The sequence below is a fragment of the Plecotus auritus genome (genome assembly GCF_963455305.1).
Source record: "Plecotus auritus genome assembly, chromosome: 9".
Lineage (NCBI taxonomy): Eukaryota > Metazoa > Chordata > Mammalia > Chiroptera > Vespertilionidae > Plecotus > Plecotus auritus.
Window position 1 is genome coordinate 48,281,153 of NC_137783.1, and position 22,771 is coordinate 48,303,923.

The 22,771-nt window shown below is 37.8% G+C and overlaps 1 protein-coding gene across 3 annotated transcripts in view; it reads left to right on the forward strand.

Annotated features, from left to right (window-relative positions):
* Positions 1 to 22,771, forward strand: part of ADK (adenosine kinase) — a 539,444-nt gene that overhangs the window by 511,523 nt on the left and 5,150 nt on the right. The window lies entirely within an intron of this gene.

The window sequence follows — 22,771 nt, forward strand, 5'->3', positions numbered from 1 at the left end:
TGGCAAACAGGTCAGAGGCTCCAATCAATATTTCACAGAATATATTGAAGTTATCCAGTGGATCTCTAAATTTAGTTTGCCAAGAGCAATTTATCAGATATAGAGGTCAAAGTAATAGTTATAAAGATGATTGGAACATAGTGAGAACTACATCGGCATGAAAAATGACATAGAAACCATGAAAAAGAACCAGTCAGAAATGAAGAATACCATGTCTGATATCAAAAGTACACTGGAAGGAATAAAAAGTAGTTTAGATGAAGCAGAAGATCAAGTCAATGATTTGGAAGACAGGTAGGAAAAACACCCAATTGGAGAAGCAAAAAGAGAAAAGAATTTAAAATAATGGGCAGGTGTGGTTCAGTTGGTTGAGCATCATCCCATGCAACAGGAGGTCACCAGTTTGATTCCCAGTCAGGGCACATGCCTGCGTTACAGGCTCAATCCCCAGTAGAGGGTGTGCAGGAACAGCAATCAATGTTTCTCTCTCATAGATGTTTCTATCTCTCTCTCCCTGTCCTTTCTTCTCTCTCTAAAATCAATAAAAACATTTTTTTAAAATGAAGATTGTTAAAGGGAACTTTGGGACAACATGAAGCATAACAATATTCATATCATAGGGATACTAGAAGGAGAAGAGAAAGAGCCAGGGATCAAGAACCTATTTGAAGAAATAATGACCAAAAACTTTTCTAACCCAGTTAAGGAAACAGACATACAAGTTCAAGAGGTTCAGAGAGTCCCAAACAAGAGGAACCCAAAGAGACCTACACCAAGACACATCATAATTAAAATGGCAAAAATTAAAGACAAAGAGAGAATCTTAAAAGCAGCAAGAGAAAAGCAGTAAGTTACCTACAAATGAGCTCTCATAAAACTGTCAGCAGATTTCTCAACAAAAACATTTCAGGCCAGAAGGAATTGGCATGAAATATTCTAAGTGATGAAAAGCAAGGACCTACAACCAAGACTGCTTTACCCAGCAAGGCTATCATTTAAAATTGAGGGAGAAATAAAGAGCTTTGCAGACAAGAAAAAGCTAAAAGAGTTTACCACCAAACCAGTATTACAAGAAATTCTAAAGGGCCTGATTTAAGAAGTAAAAAGAGAAAAACAGGAATATAGTTAAAAGAACAAAATGGCAATTAATATGTGCCTATCAATAATCACTTTAAATGTAAATGGCTTAAATGCTCCAATCAAAAGACATAAGGTATCTGAATGATTAAGAAAGCAAGACCCAGACTGGCTGGCATGGCTCAGTGGTTGAATGTTGACCTGTGAACCAGGAGGGCACAGTTAGATGCCCCAGTTGTGGGTTTGATCCCCAGTGTGGGGCATGCAGGAGGAAGCTGGTCAATGATTTTCTCTCCTCATTGATGTTTCTATCTCTCTCTTCCTCTCCCTTCCTCTCTGAAATCAATAAAAATCTTTTTTTAAAAAAAAGCAAGATCCAGCCAAAACCGGTTTGGCTCAGTGGATAGAGCGTCAGCCTGCGGATTGAAGGGTCCCGGGTTCGATTCCGGTCAAGGGCATGTACCTTGGTTGCAGGCACATCCCCAGTGGGGGGTGTGCAGGAGGCAGCTGATCGATGTTTCTATCTCGTCGATGTTTCTAACTCTCTATCCCTCTCTCTTCCTCTCTGTAAAATATCAATAAAATATATATTTTAAAAAAATAAAAAATAAAAAAAGCAAGATCCATATACACTATGCTGTCTATGAGAAACCCATGTCAGAATGAAAGATACACAGAGACTAAAAGTGATGGGATGGAAAAAGATATTTCATGCAAATAGAAATGAAAGAAGAGCTGTGGTAGCAATACTTATATTTGACAAAATATACATTAAAACCAAGGCCATAGTACGAGACAAAGAAGGATACTACATAATATTAACGGGATTGATCCAACAAGAGGATATAACCCTGTAAACATTTATGCACCCAACATAGGAACACCTGAATATGTAAAGCAAATCTTGATGGACATAAAGGGACAGACTGACAGTAATACGTCATAGTAGGGGATTTTAACACCCATTGACATCAATGGATAGATCTTCCAGACAAAACCAATAAGGGAACGGTGGCCTTAAGTGACACACTCAATCAGATGGATTTAATATCTTCAGAGCATTTCACCCCAAAGCAGCAGAATATACATTCTTTTCAAGTGCACCTGAACATTTTATAGAATAGACCACATATTCATACACAAAACAAGTCTCAATAAATTTAGAAGATTGGAATCTTATCAAGCATCTTCCATAATGGTATAAACTGGAAATCAGTCACAAGATAAAAACTGCAAAACACACAAAGACATGGATGCTAAATAACATGTTATTAAACAATGAATGGGTTGACAATGAGATCAAGGAAGAAATCAAAAGATACCTTGAAACAAGTAAAAATGAAAACACAACAACCCAAAAAATCTGTGGGACACAGCGCAAGCAGTCCTAAGAGGGAAATTCATAGCATTACTGACCTTCCTTAAACAACAAAAATCAAAAATAAACAAATCTAACTTTACACTTAAAGGAACTGGTAAAAGAACAATAGACAAAGCCCAAAGTGAGTAGAAGTAAGGAAATAATGAAGATCAGAGCAGAAATAAAATAAGTGGAGTCTAAAGAAAACAATACAAAAGATCAATGAAACCAAGAGCTGGTTCTTTGAAAACATAAATAAGACTGACAAACCATACTCATCAAGAAAAAAAAGAGAGAAGACCCAAATAAATAAAATCAGAAATGAAAGAGGAGAAGTAACAATTGACAGCAAAGAAATACAAAGGATTACAGGAAAATATTACACCACACATAAGAATAAGTTCAAGCCCTAACCGGTTTGGCTCAGTGGATAGAGCGTCAGCCTGCGGACTGAAGGGTCCCAGGTTCGATTCCGGTCGAGGGCATGTACCTTGGTTGCGGGCACATCCCCAGTGGGGGGTGTGCGGGAGGCAGCTGATCGATGTTTCTCTCTCATCGATGTTTCTAGCTCTCTATCCCTCTCCCTTCCTCTCTGTAAAATATCAATAAAATATATTTAAAAAAAAAAAAAAAAAAAGAATAAGTTCAAAATGGATTAAAGACTTAAAATGTTAGACTCAAAACCATAAAAAATCCTAGAAGAAAACATAGGCAGTGAAATCTCAAACATTTCTCATAGCAATATTTTTTCCTGATATAGCGCCTCAGACAAGGAAAACAAAAGAAAAAAATAAATAAATGGGATTATATCAAACTAAAAATTTTTGGCACAACAAATGGTCAATAAAAGACAACACATTGAATGGGGGAACATATTCGCTAATACATCTGATAAGGCTTACTATCCAAAATTTATAAGGAACTTATAAAAATCCACACACACACACACACACACACACACACACACACACACACACACACACACAAACAATCCAATTAAGAAATGGGCAAAGGGCCCTAACCGGTTTGGCTCAGTGGATAGAGCGTCGGCCTGCGGACTGAAGGGTCCCGGGTTCGATTCCGGTCAAGGGCATGTACCTTGGTTGTGGGCACATCCCCAGTGGGGGGCGTGCAGGAGGCAGCTGATCGATGTTTCTCTCTCATCGATGTTTCTAACTCTCTATCCCTCTCCCTTCCTCTCTGTAAAAAATCAATAAAATATATTTTTAAAAAAAGAAAGAAAAAAAGAAATGGGCAAAGGACCTGAACACCTGTATAGACATGTCTCCAAAGAGGACATGCAGATGATCAATAGACATGAAATGATGCTCAACGTCACTAATCATCAGATAAATGCAAATTAAAACACAATGAGATATCACCTCACACCTGTCAGAATGGCTATAATCAGTAACAAAACAAACAAGTGCTGGCAAGGATGAGGAGAAAAAGGAACCCTTGTGCACTGTTGGTGGGAATGCAGACTGGTACAGCCACTGTAGAAAGCATTATGGAGTTACCTCAAAAAATTAAAAATGGAACTTCCTTAGATCCAGCGTTTCCACTTCTGGGAATATTTCCAAAGAAACCCAGAACACTAATTTGAAAGAATATATGCACCCCTGTGTTTATTGCAGCATTATTTATAATAGCCAGGATTTGGAAGCAGTTCAAGTGCCTATCAGTAGAAGAGTAGATAAAAAAGCTGTGGTACATTTACACAATGCAATACTACTCAGCCATAAAAAAGAATAAGGAAATCTTACTCTTTGCGATAGCATAGATGTACTTGGACAGTATTATGCTAAGTGAAATAAGCCAGTCAGAGAAAGACAAGTACGTATGTTTTCACTTACCTGTAGATCTGATGAACAAAATAAACTAACAAAGTGGAAACAGACTCGTGGATACCGAGAACACACTGACAACTGTCAGAGGGGAGGGGATTAGGGGCTGGGTGAGAAGGGTGAAGGGATTAAGCAAAGAAAAAAAAATAATGATGGATGGGGGAGGAAGAAGAAAGGAAAGAAGGGATAAATGAAGACTTGATTTTGAGTGGTAAACACACAATACAATACACAGATGATGTATTGTAGAATTGTATACCTAAAACCTGTATAAATTTAATTAACGAATGTCACCAATAAATTCGATTAAAATAATAATGATAAATTTGATTTGCCATAATGCCCAGTGGAAAATCCAGTGCATCAAACAACAGCACCTTTGTCCTGTCCTGTCTAGAATTTTTACTGCTCTTCCTCCACTGACAGGTGGAATGAGATAAAAAGGAGCGCCTCCACCGGAAGCAATTGGAATCTCTGGTGAAGAGCACTTGATGTGAACTGAGCCTGGGACATACTCTATGTTTCATCTCCCACATAGTTTTAAGCCACAGAATTGCTCTTAAGTTTTTAACTTTGATCAGCACCCATGTCAAATCACTAAGTCTGCTTATTCTCTTTGCTAAAACTTACCTGTCGCCTAGAACAGTGGTCGGCAAACTGTGGCTCACGAGCCACATGCGGCTCACGAGCCACGGTTTGCCGCTCTGTTGACTAATGAGTTTGCCGACCACTGACCTAGACTCTCGTTTCCAATAATTACAGGCTGTTGTTGTTCCTTGTGATTAAGCCCCTGTCCCAGTGGTCGGCAAACTCATTAGTCAACAGAGCGGCAAACCGCGGCTCACGAGCCACATGTGGCTCGCGAGCCGCAGTTTGCCAACCACTGACCTAGAACATTGTTTTTCAAACTTGAGAATGCATCAGAAACGCCTGAGGGCTTGTCAAAAGACACGTTGCTAGGCCCTATCCTCAAAGTTCCTGGTTTGTTAGGTCTGAGTTGGGCTTAGGAGATGCGACAGCGAGTTGCTGGTTAAGGGACCACACTTTGAGAAACACTCCTAGAACACTGTCGTAGACTCTTCTTTGATCTCTGCCAACAGTTTTTCCTAGTAAGTTCATACTGCACACTTCTGCCAGGACTGTTTTTAAAGTACTGATGTAACTTTCTCTTCTAAAACTATAAAATCCTCAAGGTCAAACACTCTCTTTTATCTATCTTTGAATCCTTTGATGTCTATCTAGCACAGCACCTCGTGATGGTAGGCATTCAATAGCTGTTGGTTGCTTGAATAAATTCAAGTACTTAGACAGTATTCTAGGTTTTTCTTTTTTTTTCATTTGCTACTTATAATAAAAATCAAGTATAGGAGTGATAGTGGCATGAGTCTAGTAAATTCAGATTAGTCGAATTTTTAATTTATATCTTATTTTCTTACCTAAAATAGCTGCAGGTAATAAAAGATGCAGCTTTTAAGTTGACTGTTTCATGTGCCATGTGGCAGCATGTAGCTGGTAACAATTGGTATAAAACGTATATAGCAGGCCAGTCTTAGCACATAAATCATCACTAATGTGTAGATATCTAAGAAAGATGGAAAAATGAACAAAGAACTGAAAAATCAAATTGACCTAGAAATTACTGAGAGCAAATTTATTAGAGGGAGCAGGACAGCAGGAATATCTAATTCAGCACTGTTAGTTGCTGCAAAATATTATATCCGGCTTGCTTTAATTACATGGCAATGCCTCTGAGAACAAAGGTAATTATGTGATAACTTATGTTACTACTCACACATTATCACTTAATAACTATGTAATTAACTTGTCACCACTATAACAGTGTATAGTTTGATATTACTCAAGTATAAAGAACATTGATAACTTAAATGAATGATCTGGGATGGGGCAAGGAATAGAGACAGTAGGGGAAATCATAGTATTACAGCAATCAGGAATGCCAGTGACTCATTAGATCATGGACCCACTCTGCTAGGATCTGAGCCAAAGCCATGGAGAATACCAGCAGAGTCTGAGATGAATCATGTAGCTCTCTGAAGACAACCAACATACAATAAATAACTTCACCAAGCAGTGGAATAGATAAGTGACTTGGGGATATGATGCCTTTTTTTTAAAATCCACACCCAAGGATATGTTTTTATCAGTTTTAGAGAGAGGAAGGGAGGAGAGAAACATTGATTCTAGAGAGAAACATCGATCAATTGCCTCCTGCCCCAACTGGGGATCAAACCCACTATTGGGTATGTACCCTGACTGGGGATCAAACCTTTGTCCCTTTGGTGCCTGGGACAATACTCCAACCAACTGAGCCAGACTGGCCAGGGCGATGCATACATATACTTTTAAAAGCAGTTCATTTTGTTTTTGGAGTTTTCCTTTTAAGTAAATATTAAGAATTATTTTAGCCCTGGCTGGTTTGGCCCAATGGATAGAGACTGGGCCTGTGGACTGAGGGGTCCCGGGTTCGATTCTGGCCAAGGGCACATGCCCAGATTGCAGGTTCGATCCACAGTAGGGGACGTGCAGGAGGCGGCCAATCGATGATTCTCTCTCCCTTCCTCTCTGAAATCAATAAAGATATATTTTTTAAAAAAATAATTATTTTAAAAATGGAAAAACTATTCTTTCATCCATATCATTTTACCAATACCTTGAGTTTGTATGTGTGGCCTATGTGGTGAGGAGGTGCGGCACCAGGAACTCTCAGTCATTGCTGGTGGGAATGCAAAATGGTCCAGCTACTTTGGAAAACAGTTTGGCAGTTTCTTAGAAAACACTCTTACCCAAATGAGTTGAAAACTTATGTCCACATAAAAACCTTCATACAATGTGTACAGCAGCTTTTCCTAATTGACAAAATTTGACCAAGATGTCTTTCAATAGGTGACTGACTGAACACACTGGTACATCCATGTAGTGAAATATTATTCAGCCATAAAAACAAATGAGCTATCAAGCCATGAAAAGACACAGTGGAGCCCAGCTGATATGGGTCCGTGGTTGAGCATCAGCCTATGAACAGGAGGTCACAGTTTGATTCCCAGCCAGAGCACATGCCTGGGTTTTGGGCTTGATCCCCAGTAGGGGGCCTTCAGGAGGCAGCCAATCAATGATTCTCTCTCATTGATGTTTCTATCTCTCTCTCCTTCTCCCTTCCTCTCTGAAATCAATAAAAATATATTTTTTCAAAAGACACATTGGGAACGTACACACATAGTGCTGTATGAAAGAAACCAATCTGAAAAGGCTACTTACTATATTATTCCAACCATCAGTGGTTGTCAAAAGGCTCAGGGTGTGCCGAAACCGGTTTGGCTCAGTGGATAGAGCGTCGGCCTGCGGACTGAAGGGTCCCGGGTTCGATTCCGGTCAAGGGCATGTACCTTGGTTGCGGGCACATCCCCAGTGGGGGGCGTGCAGGAGGCAGCTGATCGATGTTTCTCTCTCATCGATGTTTCTAGCTCTCTATCCCTCTCCCTTCCTCTCTGTAAAATATCAATAAAATATATTTTAAAAAAAAAAGGCTCAGGGTGAGAGGTAGGGAGGGATGAATAGGTGGAGTTAGGGGAGGGAAACTGTTCTGTATGATATTGTAATGGTGGATAACAGATCATTATACTATAATTTTCAAATCCTATATAATGGACAACACAAAGAGTGAACCCTGATGTAAACAGTGGGCTTCAGTTAACAATGAATCAATATTAGCTTATCAAGTGAAACAAATGTGCCATACTAATGCAAGATGTTAATGATAGAGGAAACAGGGATGGAGGATGAGAGACTATATGGGAACTCTGTACTTCCTATTCAATTTTTCTGTAAGTCCAAAACTGCTCCAAAAAATAGTGTATTAATTTTTAAAAAGCCAAAATGGAAAAACCTTTCTTCTACCAATTTCTTCAGTTTGTGTTGGAGCCCTATATTTCCCAGCTTTGTCATTATAGGTACTATGGCTTAGACCTATGTCCTGTGTTTTTACCAAAAAGTTTGTTTCATTGATATCACATAATAGACACTCTAAGTACATTGATCCTTTTTGCTTAATTCTGTCAGGAATTCTTCCAGCAATCTCTGCTAGGAAAGCATTGGTTTTTGAATTTCCATTCCACAGATGCAGACTGATTTATTTGGGATATAGCTTCTATAGATGAAGCCTTCACTTGGGGAAGACTGTGCTAACGCTCCCTCAGAAACTCTCTAATATGATGCTTCTAATATTGCCTACGTTTCCTTAAGCCTGGGAGTAGAAAAAGTAGTGAAGATCTTTATGACCTTGAGTAATCTTTTAGAAGACTGACCAGTTTCATGTAGTTACACTGATATTTATACTGATTTTACTTGGTGGAAGGCTCTGTTCCCAAGTGGTTATAATTATTAATGAACTCTAAAGGCATGAGTGGAAACTACTGGAACAAAACATCACTTATGCCCTAACCGGTTTGGCTTAGTGGATAGAGTGTCGGCCTGCGAACTGAAGGGTCCCAGGTTCGATTCCGGTCAAGGGCATGTAACCTCGGTTGTGGGCACTTCGCCAGTAGGAGGTGTGCAGGAGGCAGCTGATCGATGTTTCTCTCTCATCGATATTTCTAACTCTCTATCCCTCTCCCTTCCTCTCTGTAAAAAATCAATAAAATATATATTTTTAAAAAACATCACTTAGCTGAAATTTTTGAATGAGTTATTCTTAACCATTTTTCTAAACAGTTAAATATCCCCCACATTATTCCTTAAAATAATGCTTATTGGCTTTTTCATTATAAAAGTAAAGTACTTATTGTAGAATATTTAGGAGATTAAAAAAACAAAATAAAAATCATGTCTGAAATCTGGAAATAATAAAATGGTGGGTTTTTTTGATACACACAAAATTTTTGTTTTTTTACTATTTTGAATAAACATGTATCAAAAATGTATTGCATAGACCTGACCAAAGACTAAACGTGGAAAGAAACACATGCAGGAATTTAATAAAGACAGGATTAGAGAAACCAAGATGGAGGCATAGGTAAGCACCTAAACTGCTGCCTCGCACAACAATTTCAAAACTAAAAGACAGAACGGACATCATCCAGAACCACAGGAAGGCTGACTGAGTGGAAATTCTACAACTAGAAGGAAAGAGGAAAGCTCACGGAGAATCAGAGGAGCGGCAAAGGATTGAGGTATGGAGACGGGTGCAGAGAGGAAGGGTGACTGAGTGCCTGGCTGACTTTCTCTGGTGGGAGGGGGAAGGAAGCCCCCGACTGCACTGAACCCCAATTCCGACTGCACTGAAACCCAGTTCCGGGCGAAACCCCATGGACCCAGGCTCATACAGGGGGAGTCTGGACTGTCAGGTAGAGAGAAAGGCACACGGAGACTCGGAGACCCGGGGGAGCCGCGGTGGATCTGGAGGCGCGCGCACACACGTGAGTGCTCGCAGAGAAAGCTGAATGCAGAGGTTGCCACAGGCATTCCCTAGTGGAAGGGAGTCGGAAGCTCCTGACGGCACTGAACCCTAGTTCCGACTGCACTGAACCCCAGTTCTGGGTGAGCCCCTGGGGACCCACGCTCTTACAGGGGTAATCTGGACTGTCAGGCGGAAACTCAGGGGAGTCGCGGAAGGCAGAGGTCTGGAGGCGCGCGCGCAAGGGCATGGCTGACGGGAAGCCAAGACTGTCTGCTCCGCCCTGAGACTCCGCCCCATCCAAGCTGAGCACAGAGGCTTTTGCAATTTTGCAAGTCTAATCCTATAAGGCTGTCTTCAGCACTGAACTCCTCCCAGAGTAGACACAGCTGATCCTCACAGCCAACTAGCCTGGAGATCTATTCCTCCCAGTTATACCAACAACAATCAAGGCTTAACTACAACAAGACTGCATACCCAGTCCACAAAGGGGTGCACCAAGAGTGTCCATCTCAGGTTAACTGGGGAGGCTGACCCACTGGGCCATATAGGAAATCTAGCACACAAAGCTACCCTACCAACTCAGGAAAGCAGTGAAATTGCGGCCACAAAGAAACAGATCACAAAGGAAAGAATTGGAGGAAAAAAAATTACTGGATATAGAATTCAAAACCACGGTTATAAGGCTTTTCAAGAATATCCTAGAAAAGGCCAATAAATTTAGCGAGACCCTTGAGGATATGAAAAAGGACCAACTAGAAATTAAACAAACACTGACTGAAATAAAAAATATTATACAGAGACCCAACAACAGACTAGAGAAACGCAAGAATCAAGTCAAAGATTTGAAATACAAAGAAGCAAAAAACACTGAACTGGAAAAGCAAAAAGCAAAAAGAATCCAAAAAGTTGAAGATAGTGTAAGAAGCCTCTGGGACAACTTCAGGCGTACCAACGTCAGAATTATGGGGGTGCGAGAAGAAGAGAGAGAGCAAGATACTGAAAACCTATTGGAAGAAATAATGACCGAAAACTTCCCCCACCTGGTGAAAGAAATAGACTTACAAGTCCAGGAAGCGCACAGAACCCCAAACAAAAGGAATCCAAAGAGGACCACACCAAGACACATCATAATTAAAATGCCAAGAGCAAAAGACAATGAGAGAATATTAAAAGCAGCAAGAGAAAAACAGTTAATTACCTACAAGGGAGCACCCATACGATGGTCAGCTGATTTCTCAACAGAAACTATGCAGGCCAGACGGGAGTGGCAAGAAATATTCAAAGTGATGAATAGCAAGAACCTACAACCAAGATTACTCTACCCAGCAAAGCTGTCATTCAGAGTTGAAGGTCAGATAAAGAGCTTCACAGATAAGAAAAAGCTAAAGGAGTTCATCACCACCAAACCAGTATTATATGAAATGCTGAAAGGTATTCTTTAAGAAGAGGAAGAAGAAAAAAGTAAAGATAAAAATTATGAACAACAAATACATATCTATCAACAAGTGAACCTAAAAATCAAGTGAATTAAAAATCTGATGAACAGAATAAACTGGTGAATATAATAGAATTAGGGGCATAGAAAGGGAGTGGACTGATAATTCCCAGGGGGAAAGGATATGGGGGGCAGGGGGAAAGAGACTGGACAAAAATCGTACACCTATGGATGAGGACAGTGGGGGTGAGGTAAGGGCAGAGGGTGGGGTGGGAACTGGGTGGAGGGGAGCTATGGGGAGGAAAAGGAGAAACAATTATAATAATCTGAACAATAAAGATTTATTAAATTTAAAAAAATAAATAAAGACGGGATTTGAAATCTTTGATACAGGAGCACACTGTACTATCTGTGCAACTCTTCTATACATCTAAAATTATTTCAAAATAAACTATTTTAAAACAATAGGAACAGGATGGATTAATTAGATATGGCAGTGGAACAAAAATACAACTATGTGGGGAAAATGAAGGTTGATCACTACTAATCATCATACTCAAATTCTAGATAAAGAGTTAAATGACCATAAATAAACTAAAAGAAAATATAGGCTGCCCTAACCGGTTTGGCTCAGTGGATGGAGCGTCGGCCTGCAGACTGAAGGGTCCCAGGTTCATTTCCAGTCAAGGGCATGTACCTTGGTTGCGGGCACATCCCCAGTGGGAGGTGTGCAGGAGGCAGCTGATCGATGTTTCTCTCTCATTGATGTTTCTAACTCTCTATCCCTCTCCCTTCCTCTCTGTAAAAAATCAATAAAATATATTTTTTAAAAAAAGAAAATATAGGCTAATACTTATCTCATGCTATTAAAGACCTTTCTCAGTCTAAATTCATTGGAAATTTATTTTTAAAAAGATAAATATATCACCCATCAACCTATGAACCAAGGAGGTCACGGTTCGATTCCCAGTCAAGGCAATATGCCCCGGTTGCAGGCTCCATCCACAGTGGGGGGCAGCTTATCAATGATTCTCTCTTATCATTGACGTTTCTATATCTCTCCCTCTCCCCTTCTCCCTGCAATCAATAAAAATATTTTAAAAATAAATAAAAGGCAAATGACATATTAAGGGAAAATATTTCAACATATATATTCTTTATTTCCTTCTAAAAGTCTTACGGTTTTGCCACTCATCATTCCTTGATACATCTGAAATTTTATTTTTAATATGAAATGAGGTAATTTTATTTTTTTAAGTCAAAACTAGTTGCCTAAACACAATTTTCTAGTAAACTGCCCTTTCCCTAAGCTAACTCAGTTGTAGCTCAGTTTTCCACATTTTTATAAGTATGTTTTGGGACTATCTCTCTTTTTTTCCTTTTCTTTCTTTTAAATCTATATCTATTTATCTACATGCCAAAACTATACTGTGTTGTTTTATGATGCGTTGGATCTGGTAAGGCAAGTCTTTCCTACCTTGTTTTTCTTGAGTAGGAGTATTAGACTATTCTTGATCCTTTGCTTTTTTATACAGATTTTAGAATCAACTTGTCAAGTTCCCCAAAACCTTGTTGAGATTTTGATTGAATTTCATTAATGAATCTTTTTATCCAAGAACCTGGTATATCTATTTATTTAGGTCCTTTAGATAGTCTTTCAATAAGGTTTTATAATCCTCTTCATCAGAGACTGTCATAACTGTGTTGCTTTTGTATCTTTTTTCAAATTACTTTCCTTTTAATGTTGCTGTTATACACGTGTGTCTATTAAAAATATATGCGCATAAGTTTGTATATTTCTCTTGTATCTTTCCAAACTCTCCAATAATGCAATCCATGCAAAGTCCAACAATGAATAGATTCATTGGAGTTTCCTATATACAATCCTCTTAACTAAAAATAATGACAAGTTTTCTTCTTCCTTTATACTTCTGAATTTTTTTTATTTTAGTCTAGTCTCATTGCTCTCGTTAGGATCCCATGCTGTATTAAATATCATTAATTATTCTTTGTAATAGACTGTGTGTTTTATTTATTTCTTAATTCTATTGGTTTTAACACTTCTGAACAGGTGCTAGGTATTTCTTTTGCAATCAGAAAAAGAATTTTCCCCTTGCTTTCTTAAACATAAACTAAATAGGCTCTTAGTGAAGGCCCGGGAGGTCATCGTAGGTGTAATGTGCATGACCATGAAAGCTGCCATTGCTTCAGGTCTCGTATGTGACATATTGCTCTATTTCACAGTGTTAGTTTCCTCTGACCTTTAAATTACACACTTAAAATCCATTTTACAACACATATACATGTGTACAGATTGCCAGGTAAACAAAGTGCTGTACTACCAAAATATGTAATGACTTAGATTTAGCATAAAATGAGACTTTAAAAGCAAATTTATATATATTTATATATATTTAATATATATATATGTACACATATATACATACACACACACACACACATATATATATATGCTTTCAAATGTTTGACTCTATACATATATATTGTGGTGTACTGTATATTAAAGTTCTTTGGAGACTACGTAAGAAATAAAGACTTAGTCACTGGTGTATACTTATGGCAGTATCATTGAGAAAACAATTTGAGAATAGCAAGATGCTAACACTTGTAAAAAATAAATCATTAAAACTTCGTTCTTCCAAGTTCATAAGTCAGTGTGGCACAGCTTTCTTATTTGATGACAACCAGAAAAGCTGTCATCCTTTTGCTGTGAATGTTGAATGAACATAATGGAGCCTAAAGAGTTCTTAGTTCCAGCCACCATGAAAACTTTCCATTAAGTAACTGTATATGGAAAAGGAAAAACTGTCTTACAGATTTGTTCATTTCCTTCTAAAATATCCCTAGCTCTTAAGTGTCTCCATTAAGGTTTCCATACCTCACAATATTTCTCAGTTCTCTGTAAATAACACTAAGAAAATTCTAGACATTATGTTTATTCCACAGTACTATATGGTATGGGCAACTTAAGTTAGAAAATCCCATTGCCTTATGCCCACTCTAACCATTCCACCTCTATGTGGTTTGTGGAAACTAGTTTAGCACCTCCTCCTCCGCCTCTCTGCACAGCTTAAATATATGTTTCAGGCCTCATCTCAAACACTGGATTAGTTATTCTAAAATCAGTCACTCTCTTTAACATCAGTAAAAGAAAAATCCAAATAAACTTAACAGAAGATAATAAGCTGTACCAATTGTTAATGGACAGAGGTTTATCCTAAAAATTCTGGACCTGTAATTATTCCAAGATTCAGAGTCAGCCAACACAGCCCTAAGAATCAAATTTAGTGCCAGTGAGAAGACTTCATCCATTTATGCCTCATCAGCTAGAGACCTAAAGTCCTTGAGATGGTCTTAGGTTGGGAAAAGTCTGAGGCCCTATGATAAGCCTATCTATAAAAGAATCAGAGAGAAGTTAGAGGTCACAGAGAGAAGGAACTTAAGTAGAAAGGCATGCACGGCTAGCGTGACTCAGTGGTTGAGCATCGACCTATGAACCAGAAGGTCACGGTTCAATTCCCGGTCAGGGCACACGCCTGGGTTGCAGGCTTGATCCCCAGTGTGGGGCATGCAGGAGGCAACCAGTCAATGATTCCCTCTCATCATTGATGTTTCTCTCTCACTCTCCCTCCCTTCCTCTCTGAAATCAATAAAATATATATATATATATTTTTGAAAGGCAACAACAACTGCCTCAGCATATGAGTTCTAGATTTGGAAACCTGTGTTGATGTTTCTTGTTCTCCCATGTTATGCTTCCTGTTCCTGTTCTCTTGGCTGTGTTGAAAGGCATCTATGCAGAGCTTTACCCTTCATTTTTAAGATGATATACTGACAAGGACTATAAGATAATGGCACCAGCAAAAAGGACTCCTAAGAAATGTTTTCATTTTGAGCATACATGCCAAATCAGTTATTTAAGATTTTGCTTCTTGCATTCTTGGTTGGTCCAAAATCTTTACTAAAAAAGAGCAAACTTTTTAAAAATATACCTGCAAGCCACCTTTATTTCCTATGGTGTTTGCCAACCATACATTTTATAATTCACCACAGTGAATGAAAGAAGTATGAATAAGCACTTTGTTTACTTGCTGGTATATATAAATTTATGTATATTAACATATTGTCGTTATTCTTTCTTACCTAAAAAAATACTTTTTTGGAATAATAATCCCAAAAATGCAAAGAACTTTTAAAAATGGGTAGTACACCAAAAATCCTATTTAAAAAATAAGTAGAAGAACAAACAATTCACAGAAAGAGATTGGTTCTTTAAACATATAAAAATATGTGCAGCCCTAGCTGGTTTGGCTCAGTGGATAGACCACCGGCCTATGGACTAAAGAGTCCCAGGTTCAATTCTGGTCAAGGGCACATGCCTAATTGCGGGCTTGATCCCCAGTAGGAGGCATACAGGAGGCAGCCAATCGAAGATTCTCTCTCATCATTGATGTTTCTATCTCTCCCTCTCCCTTCCTCTCTGAAATCAATAAAAATATATTTAAAAAAAACAACCTTTTTCACTTTTAAATAAGTAAATAAATAAATAATATGTTCGGCCTCACTCATAATAAGAGAAATACAAATTAAAATTACACTGAAGTATTTCTAACCCATCAGGTTGGCAAAAATTCAAATGCTTGCCAGTGCACTTTGTTGGTGTGGTTATACAGAAGCAGACACACTTAAACATTATTGGTGGGAGTACAAAATGGTTTGACTCCTATGAAATGGAATTTGGCAATATTTAACAAAACTACTTATGTATTTAACCTTCAACCCAGAAATTCTACTCGTAGAAATGTGCCCCCAAAGATTTATACCCAGCAGCACAAAAATACATAGGCAAAAGGTTAGTCATTGCAGCATTATTTGAAATTACAAAGCATTGAAAACTATATGAACATCCACACATAGTAGATGGGTGAGTAAACTGGTGTGTCCGTACAATCAGGTACTATATGGATGTCAAAAAGAATGGAGATCTCTGTGATTGATACACATATATTTTTATTGATTTGAGAGAGAGATAGAAACATCAGTGATGAGAGAGAATCATTGATTGGCTGCCTCCTGCACGCCCCCTACTGGGGATCCAGCCTGCAACCCAGGCGTGTGCCCTGACCAGGAATTGAACTGTGACCCATTGGTTCATAGGTCAACACTCAACCACTGAGCCACACCTTCAAGGCTCCAGGAGATGTTTTTAAGGGAAAAAAGCATAGTGCAAAAATTATATATACAGTGCTACCTCCTTCTGTGTAAAGAAAGAAGAGGAAATAAGAACATGCACATATATTTCATTACAGTCTTTACCTTTGTGACAAGAAACAGGAAAACAAACCAGAAAATAGTAAAATCGGGGCATGAAAGTATAGGGTAAAAGGAAGTAACACTTCTCGGAATATATCTTTTGTAGAGATTTACTTTTAGAAACATGTTAATATTCTACATACTTTTTAAAAAATTAATTTAACAAGGATAGAAGGGAGTACTTAAACTGGAAGTAAACCAAAACCCAACATTTTTTCAACCTTAAGTAAAATGAGCCACCCCAACATGGGGTGGAAAAGAGAATTAATCTAAGTAACTTACTCAAGACACTAGTTGAGTACATAGGAAACAGCAAACCAAATCAACTCTTTTTAGTAGATTTGGGGTTTTTAGAATTAAGGTAAAGCAATTTTGCAGCAGTTTTAGGTGTGTTAAAACTGAGCAAATAAGTAAATGTGTTGACTTGTTGGGAGCTAAAATTCTCACTGTAGAAGAAATACAATAATGACAATGGAATGGGGGAAGGTAAGAAAGGATCCTGTGGGAATGGATTGGAATTGGAAGTATTGGTGTCAACTAACTTTCTAAAATAGGTCTGTGATACACATACACATATGTACACTTTAATGTATATAAGTGAGTATGTGTATCTGTGAGTGTGTCCATGCAACATCCTAGCTCCATTCGCTGACAGGGTCCAGAACCAAAGCATTCACCTACCACCAACATCTTGGTCTCTAATATCATTCCACCCTAATAGGAACCAAGTATTTTTGGAGAAAATGGCTGATTCCAGGGTTGGGGTAGAATACATATAACATTGTGCCAGAAAGTAAGAAGTGTTCACAAATAGCGCAAAGGCATGTCCAAGGACACAAGAGCCAGTGTGAAGGTTTATAAAGGGTTTTGCTCCCGCCAGCAAAAACTGGGACATTTTGAGCACCAAATTAATTAAAGACTGTAATGAATTATACACCATAGATGAAAAAAAGAATTTGCGCCTCCTTCTTGATAATAAATAGATTAAAACTAATCAATGTGAGCAGGGGTAAGCTCTTACACATAGTAGGTAGCCAAGGCTGGCTGATGAATGTGAAAGGTTTTTTCCTGGAGTTGGAAAATCACTGCAGTAATAAGTTGCTTCTGTTAAGAATCATGAATGGGTACTAAATCTGGGATTGGGTGGTGGCTTTTGATGAAGAACAGAATATTTGCATAGTCTCAAAGTATCCATCAACAGACTGCTGGTTATATGCAAGGGAAAAAATAACTATAGAATGGAGAAATAAGACAACTCCATCATCAAGTGATCAAAATTAACATCACCAGTGAACAGCAGCTGGACACAACGTGCCTCTAAATATGATGTCCTGAAAAGGACACAACATAATTTTTCCAGTTTTGGAATCTGTGCCTTCTTATTGATAATGGAATGCATAATCTGAATTTAATCAAAAGAAAATACCAGACAAACCCAAAATGAGAATCACTCTATTAAATAGGAGTAGGAGATCACTGTATTCTTCAAAAATGTCCCTGTCACAAAAGTGAAAGAATGAGGAAATGTTCAAGATTAAAGAAGACTAAAAATATGATAAATCCTAGACTAGATTCTATCCTGGAAGGAAAAAGTGCTCTAAAGGACATGACTGGTCATTTGCAATATGGACAGTAGATGAGATAACAGTACTATGACAGTGTTACAGACACTGATGACTGGTTATGTAAGAGAATAACCTTCTGCTCAGGAAAGACACACTGACGTATTTAAAGGTAAAGAGACATGATAAATGCAACCTGCTCTCAATAGTTAAGGGGAAAATATGTAGAAAGAGAATATATGTGCATAAAAGGAGCAATGTGTTAATAATAAGAACATCTGGATAAAAGATATGTGGGTGCTTTTTGTATTTTTATTCTTGCAACTTTTCTCTGAATTTGAAATATTTCCAAATAAAGTGTTTTTAACACTTTAGACCAGCTAAAATAAAAAATGTAAACTTAAAAAATTATGCTGGGAAACATTATGCTAAATGAAATAAGCCAGACACAAAAGGAAAAGTATGGTATGGTCCTACTCATATGCAGTCCCTAGAATAGAGAAACTCATAGAGCTAGAAAGTAGAAGAGCAGTTACCAGAGGGCAGAGGAGAGGGGAATAGAGAGTTATTGTTTAATGAGTATAGCGTTTCTTTTGGAGTGAAGAAAAGTTCTGGGAATGGATAGAGGTAATAGTTACACAACACTGAAAAATATACTTAATGGTATGACTTGTACACTTTAAATGGTAATTTTTAAGTTATTTATATTTTACACAATAAAAATTATCTAGGGGATGTTTATTCATATTATAAAAGATTCTCTATGAGTCTTTAAATATAAGCTCCCTTTGTTTAAACCATTTTACACAACTTTTGGATTCACATCAGCTATAAGCCCACTTATAATTGATTATATAACATCTGTAGTTCGTCTCAGTTGGTTTTTAAAAATAGGTTATTGAAAAACTGATATTCAGTTGGGACAAAGGTCTTAGCTTTTCTCTGCATCCAGGTTTCCACTTGTTAAAGCAAATGCCTCTGCAGAGTCCTCCACGTCAGTCCTCAGCTAGCTGCTCTCTTAGCAAGAGGATGCTGGTGCTTATGCTTCACAAAAATATTTCATCAACATGAGCGTCTCTCTTTCTCACAAGGATTATACCAGGAGGAATGAGGAAAACAGATGTTGCTTATAAGGCTCCTAATAGACGTGTTTCCATTGTAAGCTGATCTGACTCTGAATTTGGCATCTGCTCCATTCACTGTGGTGGGCTGAGCGTAGCCTCACAGTTTGGCTGAAAGTGAATATTGACCTTTGACTGTTACCTGAACACTCAATGATAAAATGCTCTTACTAAACCTCTTGAGACGGTGACTTCACATTCTAAGCACATGTCTTCAAAACACATCACTCCGTTTACTAAGTTAATTTTATCCTTTGGTTGGGAATACTTACTTATTTTATCTGATACAGAGCATTTCCCCAATCTAACAGGGGGAAAGCCTGTGTGGTCAGCATGGCAGAGGAGAAAGGACATAAATCTCATATAATGCTCTCTACAGGTCATTGTACCACAGCTTCTCAGTTAACCTTCATCCGCCCCCACGCCCCAGATGCCGGGGCCTGGGTGGGAATCCTGGAAGTCTGGCTAGGAACAGTTTCTCATTACCATCTGTTCTTCTGAGGATCTGAGCACCGCTGCAGCAGCTCAGGTTTCTCCCAGAGGGGAAGGAGCCCCGGGCCCGACCAATACGATGTAGCTTATTTGTAACTACAACACTCATTTTCTTTTTTTATAGTTTTATGGTAGTGTAATTGACATACAGAAAACGGCACATATGTAATGTGTACAATTTTACAAATGTTGACATATGTGTACTCCTGTGAACCCGTCACTATGGCCATTATATCCACCTTCTTTTGTGACTCTGCCCTCCTGTCCTTCTTACTCCCATTTGGATTGTTTCCAGTTTGGGGCTATTAAAAATAAAGCTGTAGCATTTATTTACAATTATTTGTGTGGATATATGCTTTCATTTACCTTGGGTTAAATACCCAGTAATAGAATAACTGGGTCATATGATAAATGTATGTTTAACTTTTTAAGACACTAACAAATGGTATCTTATGTTATATTCCAATAATCAGTATATTAGTGTTCCAGTTGATCAGCATCTTGTCAACATTTGGAATGGTCAGTCTTTTTTCATTTTAGCCATTCTAGTGGGTAGGCACTGGTATCTAATTGTGGTTTTAGTTTGCAGTTTTCTAATCACTATAATGTCAAACGTTTTCTCATGTGCTTATTTGGCATCTTTTTACCTTCTTTAGTGTATTCAATACTTTTGCCCATTTTTTGTTGGGTTGTTTCTTGTTTTATTAATTTTTATAGGAAGAGAGAGAGAAAAACATCGATTTGTTGTTCCACTTATTTATACATTTATATGTGCCCTGACCGGGGATCAAACCCATAACCTGGGCATATCAGGACACTACCCTGCCAGGACTGTCGGCTGTTTGTTGTGACTGATGTACAAAAATGTTTAATTTGGCAAAGTCTAAATTATATTTTCTTTTATAAAAGTTTGTACTTTTTATGTCTTAAGAGATCTTGGGCAAATTCAAAAGCACTAAAATGTTTTTCTAGTTTTTTTTCTCAGAGTTTTATAGTTTTAGTTCTTACATTTAGATCTGTAATCCATTTCAAGTTAACTTTTATAGATGATGTGAGGTAAGGGTTGAAGTTTTTGTTTTCTTTACATATGCCTGATCTAAGACCATTTGTTTAAATGATTGTCCTTTCTCCATTGAATTGCTTTGATATCTTTGTCGAAAATCAATTGACCATATCTGGACTCTGTTCAGTTTCACTAATCTATTTATCTAGCTTCGTGCCAATACCATAGTGTCTCCGTTATTTTAGTTCTATACGTTTTTTAATCAAATAGTCTTCTTTTTTAAATTTGTATTTTAACTAATCTAAGTCCTTTGCATTTCCACATAAATTTTAGAATCAACTTATCCGTTTCTGTAAGAAAATCCTGCTGAAATTTTTATTGGCATTTTAAATCAATAGAAAAATTGCTGCAGAGCTGATAACAATATTGAATTCTCTGATCTATGAGCACTCTGTATCTCTTTATTTAGATTTCTTTTATTTCTCTCAGCATGTTTTATCATTTGCAGTGTGCAAGTCTTAACACCACTTTTGTTAGATTTATCCCTAGATTTTTCACACATTTGATGGCATGGTAAATAGTATTTTAATATCATTTTCTAATTGTTCATTGCTAGCTAGCATATACAATTGCTGTATATACACACATTACTGATATGGAAATTCAGTTGGTTTTTATTAGTATATAATGATCTTGTATCCTGCAACTTGACCAAACTTACTTAGTAATTCTAATAACTTTTTTCTAGAACTTCTTTTTCATAAGGTTTTCTACATAGGATTTTTCCAATTTTTAAATTAAATTTATTGGCCTGACATTGGTCAACATGAACCCAGGTGTGGGGTTCTATGTTATAAGCTTTTTATATTACACTGTGTGCCAACCACCCAAAGTCAAATCTCCTGTTGCCATACTAGGACTCCCTTTTCCCCCTCCACCCCCATCCCTCTGGCAACCACCACACTGCTGTTTGTGTTCTCAAGTTTCAGTTTTATATCCCACATATAAGTGAAATCATATGGTTCTTCACTTTTTCTGACATTTTACTTAGCATAATATTCTCAAGGTCCATCCATGTTGTTGTAAATGGCACTATTTCATCCTTTCTTATGGCTGAGTAGCATTCCATTGTGTATAGGTACCACATCTTCTTTATCCTTCAATCTTGACATTATTGACATTATAGGATATTTAGCAGCATCCCTGGACTCTAAATGCCAGTAGCACTCCCACCCTAGTTATAATAAACAAAATTGTCTCCAAACATTGCCCCATGTCCCCTGGGGGGCAAAACTGCCTACTATTGAGAACCATAGAACTAGACAATCTTGCCATCTGCATGTAAAGACTGTTTTACTTCTTTTTCAGTCTTGATGCCTTTTATCTATTTCTTTTGTTTGCCTGTTGCACTGGCTAGCAGGGGTGGGCAAACTTTTTGACTCGAGGGCCACAATGGGTTCTTAAACTGGACCGGGGGGCCGGAACAAAAGCATGGATGGAGTGTTTGTGTGAACTAATATAAATTCAAAGTAAAGGAGCGGAGGGGAGAGCAAGAGAACTGGATAGAACAGCCGGATCCGGCCCGCGGGCAGTAGTTTGCCCAAGGCTGGGCTAGAGTCTCAAGCACAGTGTTTAAGAGCAAACATCCTTGCCTTGTTCTTCATTCTAAGGGGAAAGCATTGAGTCATCAACTTGAAGAATGATATTAACTGGAAGTTTTTCATAAGTGCCCTTTATCAGGTCAAGGAAATTTCCTTCTATTCCTGGTTTGCTGAAAGTTTTTATTAGCAGTGGATGTTGGGTTTTGTCAAATGCTTTTTCTGCATCACTAAGATGATCTTATGGCTTTCGTAGTTAATATGGTAAATTATATAGATTGATTTTTTTGAATGTTAAACAAACTTGCATTCTGAGGATAAACTCCACCTGATCATAATTTATTATCTTTTTAAATATACTGTTAGGTTGGATTTGCTAACATTTTCTTCAGAATATTTGCATCATTTCTGAATATGTTATCAGAATAATTCTGGCTTATGGAATGAATTGGATATATTCCCTCCTTTTTCGTTTTCTAAAGTATTTGTATAGCATTGATATTATTTTTTTCCGTAAATATTTGTGACA